General features: G+C 42.1%; 1 long non-coding RNA gene across 1 annotated transcript; it reads left to right on the forward strand.

Moving 5' to 3' along the window:
• Positions 1-7,107: 7,107 nt before the first annotated feature.
• On the forward strand, positions 7,108-8,395 carry LOC123412721. The gene is made up of 2 exons (XR_006613586.1): positions 7,108-7,977; positions 8,118-8,395. It is a non-coding gene; the product is annotated as an uncharacterized LOC123412721 (long non-coding RNA).
• Positions 8,396-15,906: the final 7,511 nt, after the last annotated feature.

Consider the following 15,906-nt stretch of genomic DNA (forward strand, 5'->3'; position numbering starts at 1 on the left):
GCAGTCCACAGTCTTTGGTCCAAGCTTACACTTCTTGTGGATCGGTACATTGACTTTCGCCAAACAGCCCCAAGTACGTAAGTACGAGAGCGTCGTCCTTCTCTTCGACCACTCCTCATGAGGAGTGACTTCATTATCTTTTGTAGGAACCTTATTCAGGACATGACACGCAGTCAATATAGCCTCCCCCCACCATGCCTTGGATAAACCCGATGTATCTAACATGGCATTAACCAAATCAGTTAGAGTACGGTTTTTCCGCTCGGCAACCCCGTTTGACTGGGGTGAATAGGGAGGCGTCCTCTCATGAATAATGCCGTGTTCCGCACAAAAGGAATCAAACTCATTTGAAAAGTACTCTCCACCACGGTCAGACCGTTTAATTTTCTTTTCAAGTTGATTCTCAACTTCTGCCTTGTAGATTTTAAAGTAGTGTAGAGCCTCATCTTTAGTATTTAACAGATACACATAGCAATATCTAGTGGAACCATCTATCAATGTCATGAAATATTTCTTTCCACCTTTAGTCAACACACCATTCATATCACAAAGATCAGAATGTATGAGTTATAATGGTGCCAAGTGTCTCTCCTCTGCAGCCTTGTGAGGCTTGCGAGGTTGCTTTGCTTGCACACACGAATGGCACTTAGAACCTTTGGCTAAAGTGAAAGTCGGGATTAAATTCAGTTTTGCTAGCCGCGACATAACACCGAAACTTATGTGACAAAGACGTGAATGCCAAACTTCAGATTCATTAACACTCGAATGAATATTGTTCACGACTTTATTACAAAAATCTGTGAGGGAAAGGCGGAACAGACCTCCGCACTCATAACCTTTTCCAACAAAAAGTCCATATTTCGTAACTACTACTTTATTAGACTCGAATACCAACTTAAACCCTTCTCTACACAGAAGGGAACCACTAACGAGGTTCTTCTTGATGGTGAGGACATGCTGCACGTTCTTCAGCTATACGATCCTTCCCGAAGTAAACTTCAGATCGACCGTGCCAACACCAAGAATAGAAGCACTCACGCCATTCCCCATCAATACGGACCCGCGACCGGTGGCCTGATAAGAAGAGAACAATGATAAGTCAGCACACACATGAATATTTGCACCCGTGTCCACCCACCATCGGTGGACTGACAAACTGAAAATACAGTAAGTAAATTACCGTACCCAGATGCACCACTTTCATTGTTCCCCACAATCATATTGGCAGACTTGGAGTCCTGCGTCGGCTTCTTGTACTTGTTTGGGCATTTGTTCGCCCAATGTTCCTCTGAACCACAAGTATACCAGCCATCTCCCTTCTTATTCTTCTTGAAGGTCTTCTTTCCCTTCTTCTTGAAGTCGGTATTCTGTTGGACAGAATTCTTTCCCTTGGGCTTGTGGGAATTGAAGTTCCTCTGATGTACCATATTGGCAACAGAAGAGCTTTCCACCGCTTTTTCATTGGAGTCCTTTGCTCTCGAGTTCTGCTCAACACTCAGATGGACGATGATGTCCTCTACTGAGAACTCACGCCTCTGATGTTTCAGAGTAGTAGCAAAGTTCCTCCAGGAATTAGGGAGCTTAGCAATTATACAACCCGCGACAAACTTGCCCGACAAATTGCACTTAAGAACCTCAAGTTCTTTAGCTATGCATATTATCTCATGAGCCTGTTCCAATACAGAACGGTTGTCAACCATCGTGTAATCGTGGAACTGCTCCATAACATACATCTCACTCCCAGCATCGGTGGCCCTGAATTTAGATTCGAGCACCTCCCACAGGTCTTTGGCAACATGCATATGTAAGTATGCATCAACCAGCTTATCTCCGATCACGCTTATGACTGCTCCAAGGAATAGGACGGTGGCCTCCGCGAACATCTTCTCTTGTTCAGGAGAGATCGTTCCCGTTGGAGTGACACCGGCTACCCAGAACACGTTCATAGCCGTGAGCCATAAGGTGGTTCTCGTTTGCCAACGCTTGAAATAAGTACCGGTAAACTTGTTTGGTTTCAGAGCAGCAGCAAAACCATTACTCGAAAAATTCCTACACACATTAGGTTTTTGGATTGTTGAGTAAATAGGCAATTTTCCGAGTGTATTAATCCACGAGACAATAACTAGCATGGCATTGTCTAGACTAATGATGTACTGATCTTGAACTAACCTAGCACATACTACGCATATAGTTGATCCATCTATGCATGCAAGTAGTACTGCTAGGATAAATTCGAACATGAGGATAAACGAGTCATACCCTCCAATAGGCCAGTTGGCCGTAGCAGCAGCGTTGGCGTTGGACGCGGCCGTAGCAGCAGCAGCATCCTCTGCCCTCTTCTTCAAAGCTTCAAGGACGAGACGATCGGGCTCGGATGGTGAAGACATGGCATTGACGAGGGCGACGCGGATGTAGACGAAGCAGACGGACGGAGGCGAGCAGTCGCGTGATTGCTCCCCAAAAACCTAATCGCCCCTCTCCCGTACAGGAACCGGAGAGGCGGGGTTTCGGAGGCCTGCTCTCCCGTCGACCGTGTACGCGGTAAACGGGACGGAGTCGCCGGCGGCAGCAGCAGCAAAAGGAACGAACGCGTGAGGCAGATGTGATCTGATTCTCGTGACGGCTAGGGTAGGCGTTAGCCTGCTTATATAGGCGGCTGAGCGGAGAGACGTGGGCCGAACCCACGTCCGAGTCGTCGAATCGTGTCGTGTCCATTACGTATTCTCCGTTCCTGACCGAGAAAAATAAGCACGTAGGTATGGGCTCGGCTCATTCCCGCATCGTGGCGAGGCATGGTGAGGCTCGCGGCGGAGGAGGAGTACGCGAGGGCACCTTCTCTTCTCACTCTCCAATAGCATGTGGAAGAGAGACCCTTATAAAGGGGTCCAATTTCTTCTCTACTAGCGGGGTGGGACTAAACTTCCCACCACCATCTTGTCATGCCACCACCTACATGTGCCCTTGGAGATTTTCTGAAATTCTCTTATGGGCCTAAGGCCCACTACTAATTTCAACAAGATTTTGCACTGATGTATCTCGTGCCTGATTTTTTAATTTCAGTGGCCTATGGTTGTTATTTTGATGTCCTGAATAATCTGTTCCTACTTTGTACAGAACTAAACGTTCCTGTTTAGAGGTTCATGATAAAATTTGTAATCTTGTGGACGGTGTGTTTGATATGATAACCGACTTGCAAGCTAATTGGTTCACAAGACAATTAATTGAGTTTGCAGAATTGAAGGGGGATATGAAATAAGGCTAGTTAAATTTACACTTGTTTGAACCAAACAAATATGTTTTACAGTGCATAAACATTTTTTGAATGGTACAAAACGTTTTTCCAAATTATGTGAATACTTTTATACATTATATTAAATTTTTAAGAATGTCACGAACAAATTCATTTATTTTGAATCGTATGAAACCCATTTTTAATGACACGATTTTTTACATTGTATATTGTTTATAGAACTTTAATGTTTTCTTAAATGTGTGAATATTTTTTAAATGCCACTAACATATGTTTCTGAATGCTACCAACATTTTGTAAAAGTCGCACAAACATTTTATAACACTACTAGCAAAAGGACCCGTGCGTTGCAACGGGAGAAAAACAATTATAATCTCCAATGGTGCTGATCATATTATGTCTTTAAAATTTTAGGACATTTCTTGAAATGCATGAACATTTTTTGAAGTAGCAAACATTTTTTTCAATTGCACTTAAAAAATAACACACAAACTTTTTTTTTCCAAAATCATGGACTTTTATTGTTTTCACCAACATTGTTTCCAAAATTATGAACATTTTTCCGAATATGCGAATATTTTTACAAAAATCCTGAGCATTTTTTTGAATTCACAAACATTTTATATTTTCTTCAAACTTTTATTTCAAAATTCCCAGTTTTATAAATTGCAAAAGTTTTTCAAATTTCTAAATTATTTAAACTAAAAAATGGAACAGAAAAATGAAAATAAAAAATGAGACTAAAAACAGAGGCACGAACTGTTTTTAAGATTTTTACACAGACTTTTGTTTAAAATCGTTGACTTTTTTATTTTATGGACATTTTCTCAAAGTTTAAACATTTTTTTATATGCAAACATTTTTCAAAACTCCTCAGTAGTTTTTGAATTCTCAAAAAATATGTTTTTTTGAATATTTTATTTCGAAATTCTCGGTTTCTTAATATTGAGAAAAGTTGTTTGAAGTTCTAAATTATTTAAAGTAGAAAAACAAAATGGAACTGAAAATAAAAATAAAAAACTAAACCAAAAAAACAGGCGCCCACGCATGGGCCGGCCCAAACAGGTGTGCTGCATCTTTTTCAATGCCCAGAGCGTAATATAGGAGGTGCCTACATGGGCCAGCCCAGTTTGGAGATTTTCCTGTTTGAAACGTTTTTTATGACTTATAGGTGGCATTGGTGGGTAATTTTAGTCCATTTTAAGGGCAATTTTGCGTTGCAACGGGAGTAAAAATATTCACATGTAGTTACAACGGCTACGGGTTGAATACTCAGAAGCGGAGATACTTTTTTGTAAAAGTGACGACGACGTATGGACACGAATCAAGGAATGACATGAAGTGCTTCCCATATATGAGCAGGTCCTCGATGTAACAAATCGTACGCACTACATCATGTGAGGTTAAACTCAACTCAAGCAACCTTTTGTGTTGCTATGGTGTTGGCAACTGTCTGGTCAATGAAGATGGAGTCATCTCCCAAATAGAATTGCACGGACATTAGGTGAATGGTGTATTGGCTTCCGGTCCTGCTTTCCAGTATGCTCCTGATTGCTTCTACCACGGTGGTGTTGGCTCGAACTACATCATGTGAGGTTAATTTTCTCCTTCCATGCTTGGCCTCAAAAGGACCAACTGTTATGATAATTTTTAAGAGCATAGCAAGGATCTGCTTCGTTTCGAGAGGATGGTGGTTCGTGCGACATCGGTGATATCAAGTCGCTCGACAATGTTGAGCAAAGCGTCATCGGGCAACTTGCTGAGCCTATCAACTTCATTGTCCTACATTTTATATATATGGAAACGAATGAGAGTCGATTCCTTACCGTCTATTACAGGTGCAATTTTAATATTTTCCATGGACAAAAATTAAAAATATAGTATATACTTTCACACAGAAAGACGCAATTTTGATAGTACAATTTTTTCCTTTGCAGTTACCCACAAAATTAAAGGATGTAATTACCCAGAGTCGACGTATACTTTCTAAGAGGTTGATGCAGTTTTGAAATTTCGCCACCGAAGAGGTTAAATTTTGACCATGAATTATGATTATGGTTCCTAATTTTTACTATTATTCCTTGATTTCTTTTCTGCGGTGATGTTGTAATAAGAGGATCTACAACAAGGGAAAAAGGATCAGGGGACGAACTCACCAGCATGTCGAGGGAGGATGTGGCAGCAGGTGGCCTAGGAAGAGAGCTGATCGTCTTCCTCTTAAAACTGGCCAGATATATATGCTGGTGAGTTCTATTCTATACAATGGAAAATATCCTCGACCGTCGATTCGCCCGATGGGCGGATCTGCACCGCGCGTCGTCGTCCCGGACTCGAGAGCGCGCGCCGCTCTCGCTTAATCTCATTGCTTGGGCACCCTGACGACCTGAGCACCTACGCGTATGCATGTATATATAGGCCATCCGCCACCCGACTTCTTGGAGTGTTCCCAAATCAGGCCATCTCTTCTTGGTCGGCAGCATCGACCCTAGCTGGCTAGCCGTGCAGATCGACCACGGCAGCTAGTTAGAGCTAATGGAAGAAGGTTTTGTGTTCCGGGGGTGCGAGCTGCCGCCGGGGTTCCGGTTCCAGCCGATGGACCAGGAGATCATCGTCTGCTACCTCAAAAGGAAGGTCGCCTCCACCGTCACCTTCATCATCGCCGACGTCGACATCTACAAGTTCGACCCGTGGGAGCTCCCAGGTAAACTGTAGGAGTACATCCGTCATGTCATGCAATAAACTTCAGTTTCTCCCTTTGACCCTCATCCATGCACGAGGTTCCAAGAAAACTGCCGTTAACGACGGAGGAGGCGTCCCGATCTGCAAGTCGCGCCGGAGCTAGGGTTCCAGTTCCGGCAGCTGGGGCGGCGGATGCTGGCGGCTGGGGAATCTCTCCCTAATAATGGGAAAGGAAAAAAGATGGAAAAAAGGAAAGAACCTGCACTCGAACTCGCGTCTTTCCAATAGAAGGAGCAGTCCCTCGCCACTACAGCCAGCCTAGTGCGAGCGTTATATTTGGAGATCGCCTTGAACTAACCAAAGACCACTGTCGCGACCAGACGACGACGTACGGCAGAAGCACTACGTGCTTTATTAATAGGGTAAGATAAGAACATTTTCTTAATGTATGATAAATGTCTTTAGAATTTAGGGAAAATATGTATCAATTGCAGAAATCTCCCCTAATAATAAAGCGCGGAGCGCTTCTGTCGTCCGTCGCTGGCGGTTTTGCAAAAACACCCCTCTATTGTTTCGTAATCAACCCGCGGTCCTTCATTAAGTGGAAAAAACGTTTCGTTTTAAAAAAAAACTGCATCGGGGCGGGCCAAGGAGGAGCTCCAGAGTAGGCAGCAGCCAGCCACCGACTCCTCCCGAGCCCCTGATATGCTCACCGCGCCGCCGCCTCGCTCCTCCCGCCGGTCGCCGCCTCGCTCATCCCGCCGGTCGCCGGCCCCGATCCACGCCAGATCCCTCCACCGTCGAGCTTCCGAAGCCTTCGCCTCCTGCCCTGCCTCCTTTGGAGCTCCGCCCAGATCCGGAGCGCACGCGGAGCATCTGGCTACCACTACTGCCTGCGGTTTGAGCTGCGGTGGCGGGGGAAAGGGCGGGGTGAAGGGAGGTGCTCCTCCTGGCGATTCGCTCGGTGCCTCTGATAGTCCTGAGATTTTGAGGCGATTCTGCTCTCGTTGACGACGCCGCCCCCGCCGCCGGATCGGCGGCGGAGCTGGCCCATGTACTCGTCGACGCAGTCCTCGATGTTGTAGCTCATCTCTCGCACCTGGTCCCTCCACTCCCTCGTCTGCGGGTCGAGCGGCGCCACGGCGTCGGCATCGGCCAGCCGCTCGAGGAGCGCGTTCATGCTGCCAAGCTCGTCCGCAGGAAGGCCACCTCCCGCCGCGTGCCCCTCTGCATCTGGTGCTGGTAGCAGTCCTCCCCCAGCAGCTCGGCCAGCTTGGCGAGCAGGGAGCTCATCGCCCCCGTCGCGGCGCTCGCCATGATCCCGCCACCCCCGTCCATCCCTTGTCGATTGCGTGCCTCCCCTCCCCTGTCACGCAGAGCAGCTCGACGAATGAGAGGGCCGACGATGATGGATGGAGAGGAGCAGACGGGCGGAGGAGACGAGTCGTAGCAAATCTCTGCCTGGGTCTTGGTCAACAACGAGACGCGGCAAGGCAAGGAAAAGATTGGTCCTTTGGACTATGGATATGGAAGGTGGAAGATAGGGACGGGGATACGCGGCGGTGTGAAGGCGAGGAAAACAGAGCACGCCGCCGCTCGCCGTTGAGGCTCCGGAGGCGCTGAACGCCCCTGCCGTTGGCTGCCTATGTTCTTTTATCTTTACCTTTACCTAGGCACTGTAAACTGTCTTGGTGAATTTGTTCCAATTTCCTCAAGATTGAGTAGTCAGGTTCTAGAAATGTCTCGAGTTGGTTTGGTAGTTTGATTATGAAATTTTTGATAATTTGCTACTGGTTCAAATTTCTTACTGGGCTTGAGAGATGGGTCGGAAGTTTGTACCACTTTCGAAAGGAAGAAGAAAGAGAGATCTAGGTTGTGAAGTATGGACTAGGAGGTGTCCTCAGACTGCACATAGAGAATCTACTGTAAACTGTTTTCTCTTTACTTTTTATGAAATCTTCTCATCTTTACTTGCAGAGCAAAATATTCACACTATTAGTTCCAGCTTCAGTTCATCACTCTAACTCCTGTCTGCTACTTTCTGTCAGGTGTCTAGGTGTATGAATTCATTTCCTAAAATTATGACACTCATATTTACTGCTACTTTCTGTCAGGTGTCTAGGTGTATGAATTCATTTCCTAAAATTATGACACTCATATTTACTGATTGATCTATATTTATGTTCAGTGGATGAAGGGTGCTTGGGTCAATCAAGAGCAAAATCTATATGTTCGTTCCTACAAGAGCTCAATGATGCTGTGAAAGCCAAGTATGTTGAGGAGTCTCCAGCAACAATGATAGATACAAACCCTTCATTCTTTTCCCAGTTCACTGTTATCATTGCTACCCACGTGTGTTTTCGTATACTCTCAAGATAAGCTGCAAAATCAGCAATTAATATGCTGGTGCTTTCTCTGTAGATTTTTTTTGCTGAATGAATACTTGTGATTTTTGTGAAGCCAAAAGATCGAGTGATTAAAATATTGGGTTGTGGATTAGGAGGTTTGTTCAACCAAATGGGGTTACCATAATTTGATGTCAAAAACATAAAGTGACTACTTAAGGTCAACTGGCATGGGCATTTCATCAACTTATGCAGATACGCAAGTAAACTGCTCATCACATGCTAGCTGCACGAATTTTTTTACAAGTAAAATTATCGACCAGTAAATTAGAGGAATTTTCATTTGTGTCAAAATTTTCTTGCACTGTACATCAATTACCAACAGAAAAAAAGAGCTTTGCTAGACTTACGTAAAGTTTTCTACGAAAATTTACGTAGGTGCTGATGTGGCCTTTTTTGATTGGCTTGCACATGGTCGCACCCTGAAAATCGGGGTCTTTGTGACAATATACCCATGTAAATTTTGAAGAATTATCTGTCAGGTGGATCGGATTATTATCGTTTGTTTTCTAAAAATAAATCTTGAAATTCAGAATAATTCTCTGAATTACCAAGATTTTTGACAACCATGATATTTTTTTGGAAATGTGAAGATTGTTTCAACTTGTGAATAAATTTAAAAGAAGAAACATTTTCTTGTATTTGTGCACAAAATTTTAAAATCAAACAATGATGTATGAACATAATATGGTCATCATCATAAAAGATCATAATTTTATTACCGTTGCAACGCACGGGTCCTTTTACTAGTATAAATAAAGGTAATAAAAAAGGACCCATAAGGACAACGACGTGCAAACAGGAGTGTTGTGAAGCTTAATTGCTACATAAGCGATCAGAAAAAAAAAACAAGCATTTAAAGGGCCGGCTCACCAAGGGACCCGTGTAGGCAACTATGCAGGGACGTACTCTGCCTTGCACAGAGCGAGAAAAAGGCGGAGCCGTGTAGGCAACTATGCAGGGACGTACTCTGCCTTGCACAGAGCGAGAAAAAGGCGAAATCACTGATTAGGAGTACTCCTTTTTAAAATCATTCTTATCTGTTTAGGCTGTAACCTGAGAGTTTTTATTTTTTCCGTAGATTCGTATTTTCAAAATGTTTTATCTTTTAAAACGTGCGTCCAAATCTTAAACCGTTTTTCGTTAGATTTTTCATGTTGAGATCATCAAAACTAGATCCCATCTTGATAGGTTTTATCATTTTTTTTAAAAACGGATAAAAAACATGCCTCTCGTGATAGAAAAAAACAAAAAACGTGTTTTTTCGTGTTCTTTTCCTTTTCGAGGAGCACAGCCTCTCACAAAGGAAAAACCATGCCTCTCACGGAAAAAACCATGCCTCTCGTGAAAAAAATGCGTTATTTTCCCTTCTCGAAAGGCACGGGCGTGCCTCTCACAAAGGCAAAACTGTGCCTCTCGCGTAAGCAAAATTATGCCTCTCACAAAAACCAAAAAAGCGTGTTCTTTTCCTTTTCGAAAGGCACGGTCATGTCTCTCGCGAAGGCAAAATCATGCATCTCGCAAAAAACAAACAGAAAACAAGTTTTTTTCATTTCCAAGAGGCAAGCGGAAGCAAAACCGTGCCTCTCACAGAAGCAAAACTATGCCTCTCACAAAAGCAAAACCGTGTCTCCCGTGAAGCAAAGTGTGAAAAATAAAAAATAAAAACTAATCTAAGAAATCGAAAACGCATACGAAAAAATAAAAAAAGCGCTCAAAATACAACACATGACGACGGTTAAGAACACGTCAAATAACGACACATAAAAATGCTTGATGTGAGGCTTGTGAAGTAGAGAAAAAAGGGCCTCATGTATGCCGCTCGCTGCGGCAGCTAGCCACTCCTTCGCATAGGGCGCGCCACAACTGGGTCAACCCAACCCACTAGCAGCGTAGTGCAGGGAGCGGGACGGGAGGAATAGGCACTAGCGTGGGGTGGAGGTACTGTCCAATATTGAATGTGGGAAACGGACTATAGTGAACCATACTGTAGCAGACGTGTGAAAATCCAAACAATTTTTTAAAAAATTGATGTTTTGATATTTTTGAAATTGAAAAACAGTTCAATATTTTTCTGGAAATAGGGAATATTTTTAAAATTCCGATTTCTTGTAAATGGTAAAAATTGTTAAAATTTGAAACATTTTTCTGAAAAACATGAACAATATTAACTTTTTTTGGCATCTATACTATTTATAAAAGAGCAAACATTATCTTTTTGAACACACCCCACATAGTGTACACAAACTCATTACCATCGTAATATTAGGCCTATTAAACTCAATCTAACGGTTGGACTTAATCTAATTTGTTCTCTTGTGTGCACTTAACAATTTACTGAACATATTCCACCGTAAAGGAAAATGAACGCCCTGGACAATTAGGAAGTTGTAATCACGAGTGCCTATCTAATCCCACAAAATCAGCACCCCACCTCCCATCGTCATGCACGACTCGCGGAAACGGCCTATGCGCCCTACATCGCGTAGTCTTCCGCCGCTCTCGCAGTGGACACACCTCGCCGCGACCGCTCGCCCACCTCGAGTCGCTCGCCTGGTTCCCGCCAATCCTGCTCTAGCGCGCCCCCCCTAGCGGCGGACCGCCCCGCGATCATGCGCCACCTTGCAGCGCTCACCCGGCTCCCTTGTGTGAATTCGCGGAATCCGCTACCTAGTGAAGCTCGTGGCAATGGGAGCCGAGTACGGGCAAGTGCGGGCGAGCACGCAAGAACCACCTCAGGGGAGAGGCGACCTACGATAAGAGGCGAGCCTTTTGACCGCCGATTCGGTCTCGTCCGTCCACCGAGATCGTCGTCTCCATCGCCCTCGATCTGACCATGTGGTTTTGTTTTGTTTTGTTGCTACAGCTTGGCACCCCGCCGATGAGCAGCACCGGCCAACTAGGGCTATATGACCGCCAACTCCGGCACGCCTGTTTGGACCTACAACATCACCCTCACCGTCGCCCAACAAGGTACTCACCAGCCAGTGCTCTACATGCCCAATTTTTTCCTGCTTCCAACTGTGTTAACTTCATGCGCTTGCTTGGCATCACTAGGGCGCATGTAGTGATCCTCTGCTCTCCGGGATATGGTGGCCAGTCTGCGTGTTAATTATCCTCGAGCTGATCAGGGCCTCTTCGACTGGCTTGGCAATGTGGTGGCGGCCCGAACAGTGTATGATTACGAGACCCTTGCCTATTTGACGTTAATTCCGTGGTTTGTTGCTACGAGCTGATGTTATAAGTTATATCCACATATGAATTAGTTGTTCTTGGTGTGTGTTACACTTGGTGTTTTTATTTGTTTATTGGATCCATCCGCCTCTGATGAAATCATCAGTTATCCCACTTTCAGTTGGCCAGCTAGCTTTTCGATCATGAGATGTGCAAACATACCATATCCAACCTTTCAAGTCTCCACTATCTCCCACCTAAGGCACACCAAATGAATTACATGTTCCTTGGGTGGATTATAGGGGCATGCATCATGCTTCTCCAAAGAATAAAACGGGTTTATTTCATCAGCAAAATGATTTGGATGCTATTGTTCGCATAAACCTGTCTGCACAGCCTACAAGTGCCTGTATGACTTTCCCGGAGAGCGGCTATGGGCGCTCTGGTTTGTACCTTCTTGAGCTCTTCTCTGGCGAGGAAAATGTTATACACAAGGCTTGAGGAGTGAGGACCCTCCCTCTCCTTAAAAGGAATGTTTAACTGGAAGTAGTCAATCTTTCTTCAACCTCATATCTTGACAGATTTGCCCACAAAATTATTCATCCCAGGCATTTCATGTCTCGAGCACCACATTTTCATGCTACACTCGAATACATTCAAAGAAGGTGCAACATTCCTACATGATTCAGTTTCTATAATTTTCTATAACTGTAGTTCTGCGCAGATGATTTTGTTCAAGCATGTCTCACTGTACAATAGGAATTGTTGAGAATTCATGGACAATACAAGTTATCTGCTTGGGTCACAATCAACCTTTTGCTTTCTCTATTTTTATATGTTTAACTATTTATCTGATCAACGACCTACTTGAAGTACGTTCTGTTCTGGAGCAGCCATGCTGGAGTCCCTTGTACAATTATTGACATTTCCTTCATAGATGATAGACTATGTTCCCGAGCAGCCGGTACGAGCTTCATATATATTGCTGATTCATAAGAGATTCACTTGGGTACAGGTGATGTGGTCCTTGGAATGCTTCCTTTAGCATGTGAATTTCTACGCCATTCAGTTAATATATAATATGAAATATAGGATAAGAAGAAGGAAATGCATTTTATTAAGTTTACTCCACATTGTAGTTTGAATTAAAAAGAAGACATATATTTGGTGTTTCAAGAGATTGAATCATGGGGTGTGAGAAAGAAATATGTCGCATGCTTATAATGTCTTTTAGTTACATTTATATTCACCTTCATGTAAAAAATAAAGGTCATGCGAGATCAGGAAATTTTATTTTATTTGTGTCACCCAAACGGTCGAGAACTGATAGAAATATGACCTTTTGCAGTTTGAGCAACCTTGTCAAATAACCATTTAATGATTACTCTTACTAATGCTACTGGCATGATTAGCATAAGCCGGTAACATAATACTAGGTAGTTTCTATAAATTTATTGCCGGCTTTCAATGATGTTATGGCTTGAGCAACATTGTGAAATAACCATTCAATGATTCATTTTTCTACTGGTACTCAGGTGCTTAGCATAATACGGATAGCAAAATATTGATTCGTAGGATATCCCTTATTTAGCCTCAGAAGCCTCTAAAGATTACTCGGGCATGCCCTACATAATCATGGCTTCGCATGGAGTGCATGGGCTTATGGTCGTATGTGCTACTTAATTTTCCTCGCGATTGTGCAAAATTATTTGTCACACTAAATTATGCAGTCAGTAGTTCATATTTACGAGAATTTTATTAAAATAAAATCAAACTATAGTCCTATGGATGAATGTGATATTTTTTTAGAAATATATCTACAGGAGCATCCACTCTTGTGACCATGTGCCACATTTTTTCGGAAAAGGGCAGTTCTACTTCTTTGTTGGAAAGAAGTGTAGGTTTTAATTTGCTATTAACAATGGTTTTAGACTCGCTGAATATGCTTGTTCTAGAAATAAGTTAGTGAATAGATATCAACGACAACAGTCTCTTCTTTATACTCCCTCCGGTCCTTTTTAGTCTGCATATTAGCTTTGTCCGAAGTCAAAGTATCTCTATTTTGACCAAATTTATAGAAACATGTATCAACATTCACAATGTCAAATTAATATTATTAGATTCATTGCGAAAGGTAGTTTCATGATATGTATATTTGGTATTGTAGATGTTGATATTTTTTAATACATATTTGGTCAAACTTTGTAAAGTTTGACTTGACCCAAATCTAATATGCGGAGTAAAAAGGACCGAAGGGAGTACAAGAGGCAAGGACTACACTGGTTGAAAACAATAATTGTTTGAGTTTTTCTATTAATATGAGAAAGTTGTTTTGCAGATATTATGAACGATCACATCAAATACCGCCCGAGGCACGTTGGAGGTGAAGTGGATGAGTGTATGGTATGTGCCAGGACTGGAAAGTGCCTCTTTATACATGTTAAGTTTGAGATTATTTGTACTATCAAGGAAGCTGAGAGGATATGTATCAGTACCAAGCAATTCATGGCGATGGTTGTGAAAGGTACACACACTTTTACTTGATTTACAGTACGTGCTCTCGTTCAGAAGTCATACTTTTGATGTAGAATAATTCACAACTCACCGTTGCAAGAAGATAAATGTTGAGCTCAGAACACTGCAATTTGTATATATATTTTGCAAGCATAAACAAATGTAGAAGGTATTGCAACGGGAGGGGTAATTGTAATTCAGATACACATTTTCAGCTCAATAACCATATAGCACATCATTTTTGAAGAAAAAGTGTACAAGGACACTGTTGAAAGTGCATATCATGCAACTCAATAATGAGTATGATGACATTCTGAAGCCTATTTTTGAGAATGTCATGGAGCATGAGCTTGATCGTTTCGATTATCTCTATGTCTTTCAGGTCAAAGGTAGGTAGTTGTATATAAGAGCAGGCATTTTATTTTTTTGGGATCAAGCAAGAATCAATATATTATCTCACTATTTTATCTTCTACTGTGGACAGAACAGTAAATGCATATAACAAGCTATTATGGTTTTCATATGAGGTGATAAGCTTGTGGAATATGCAAGAACACTGATAATGAGGCCCTTCATCTGGGAATATATTTTTGATTGGTCGAAAGATGATGAATGTTTTCTTCCTTATCTGATGCTTGCATTTTTTGCAACCACCTTGTTGTTCTGAGTTGATCTCAAACTTTTGAGTTGGAAAACCTCGAAGATATACTCTAAAAAACATTGAAGGTATCTATACTGGAATGGACCAGTTGATTGAGTAGCGATGGAGATGCAACAGTGACTTGCAATTGATTGACTCAAGTTAAATAATGTTTTCAAAATTCTCTTTTGTCCATCATAGTTAATTGATTGACTCTTGTTAAATAATGTTTTCAAAATTTGAATGACAATTTATCACTTACTTGAATTGTTGGTATTTGACTGATACATGTTTTGCACGTGCAAGATTACTTTTTTAGGGAATTTATTTTGAGGGAAGCACATGCAAGATTACTATTGATATTAAAATATAGCATGTTATTGTGATGATTATTATGATACAAAAATTGAACAAATTCAAGATTACGTGCGTGCACGTGCAAGCTTACTAGTTGTTAGAAAGTTGTAAACAATCTTTGAATATATGAACTTCTTTTGTACAAAAAAGGTTAATTTTTTGAAAATATGAACAATTGGAGAAGCATTTTTTGTTTCTTTTAACTCTGTTCATTTGTTCTAAAATCACGAACAATTTTAGAAATTCTAACATTTTTAAAAAGCATCAAGAAATTAGGAAGAAATCTGAAAAAATAAATGAAGAAAAAGAAACAGAAGATATTTAACATTTGTCGGAATTTATAAATTCTTCAAAAATAAAAAAAGAATAAAGGGACCAGAAGTGAAGAAAAAAGATGGAAAAGGAATGAAAAAAAAGGAAAAACAATCCGGCTCATGAACCTTGTAAAAGGTTCACAAAACCGACAAAACCAGATTGGAATCTTCCAAAACATTTCTCCAAAGCTGGAAACAACGGTCCAACCTCAAAAAGCATTTATTGGACCGGCCAAAAGCAATCGCTAGCGTGCTCCTCCTATGTGAGCCCTTGTACAATGTAATGTGTTTAGGGGAGGTGTTTAGAAAAATAAGTCAGGCTTTTTTAAAGCACCGATGCTTATTTGTACAGGATAGACGTTTAGTTCTCTCCTCTAGAAAGAAGCATCGATGCTTTAGAAAAACCCGACTTATTTTTCTAAACACCTTCCTAAGCACCTAGCATTGCATAAGGCCTTAAATGGCGATAACTTGTCGCAATAAGCGTGAAAGCACTAGTTAAAGCATACCCCTTTCGAGTGTAGGCTTGTACCGTAGCAGGTGCCGCCTTTTCGGGAAAGAAGCCCCTTTCAT

This window comes from Hordeum vulgare, chromosome 7H (assembly GCF_904849725.1).
Source record: "Hordeum vulgare subsp. vulgare chromosome 7H, MorexV3_pseudomolecules_assembly, whole genome shotgun sequence".
NCBI classification, from domain to species: Eukaryota; Viridiplantae; Streptophyta; class Magnoliopsida; order Poales; family Poaceae; genus Hordeum; species Hordeum vulgare.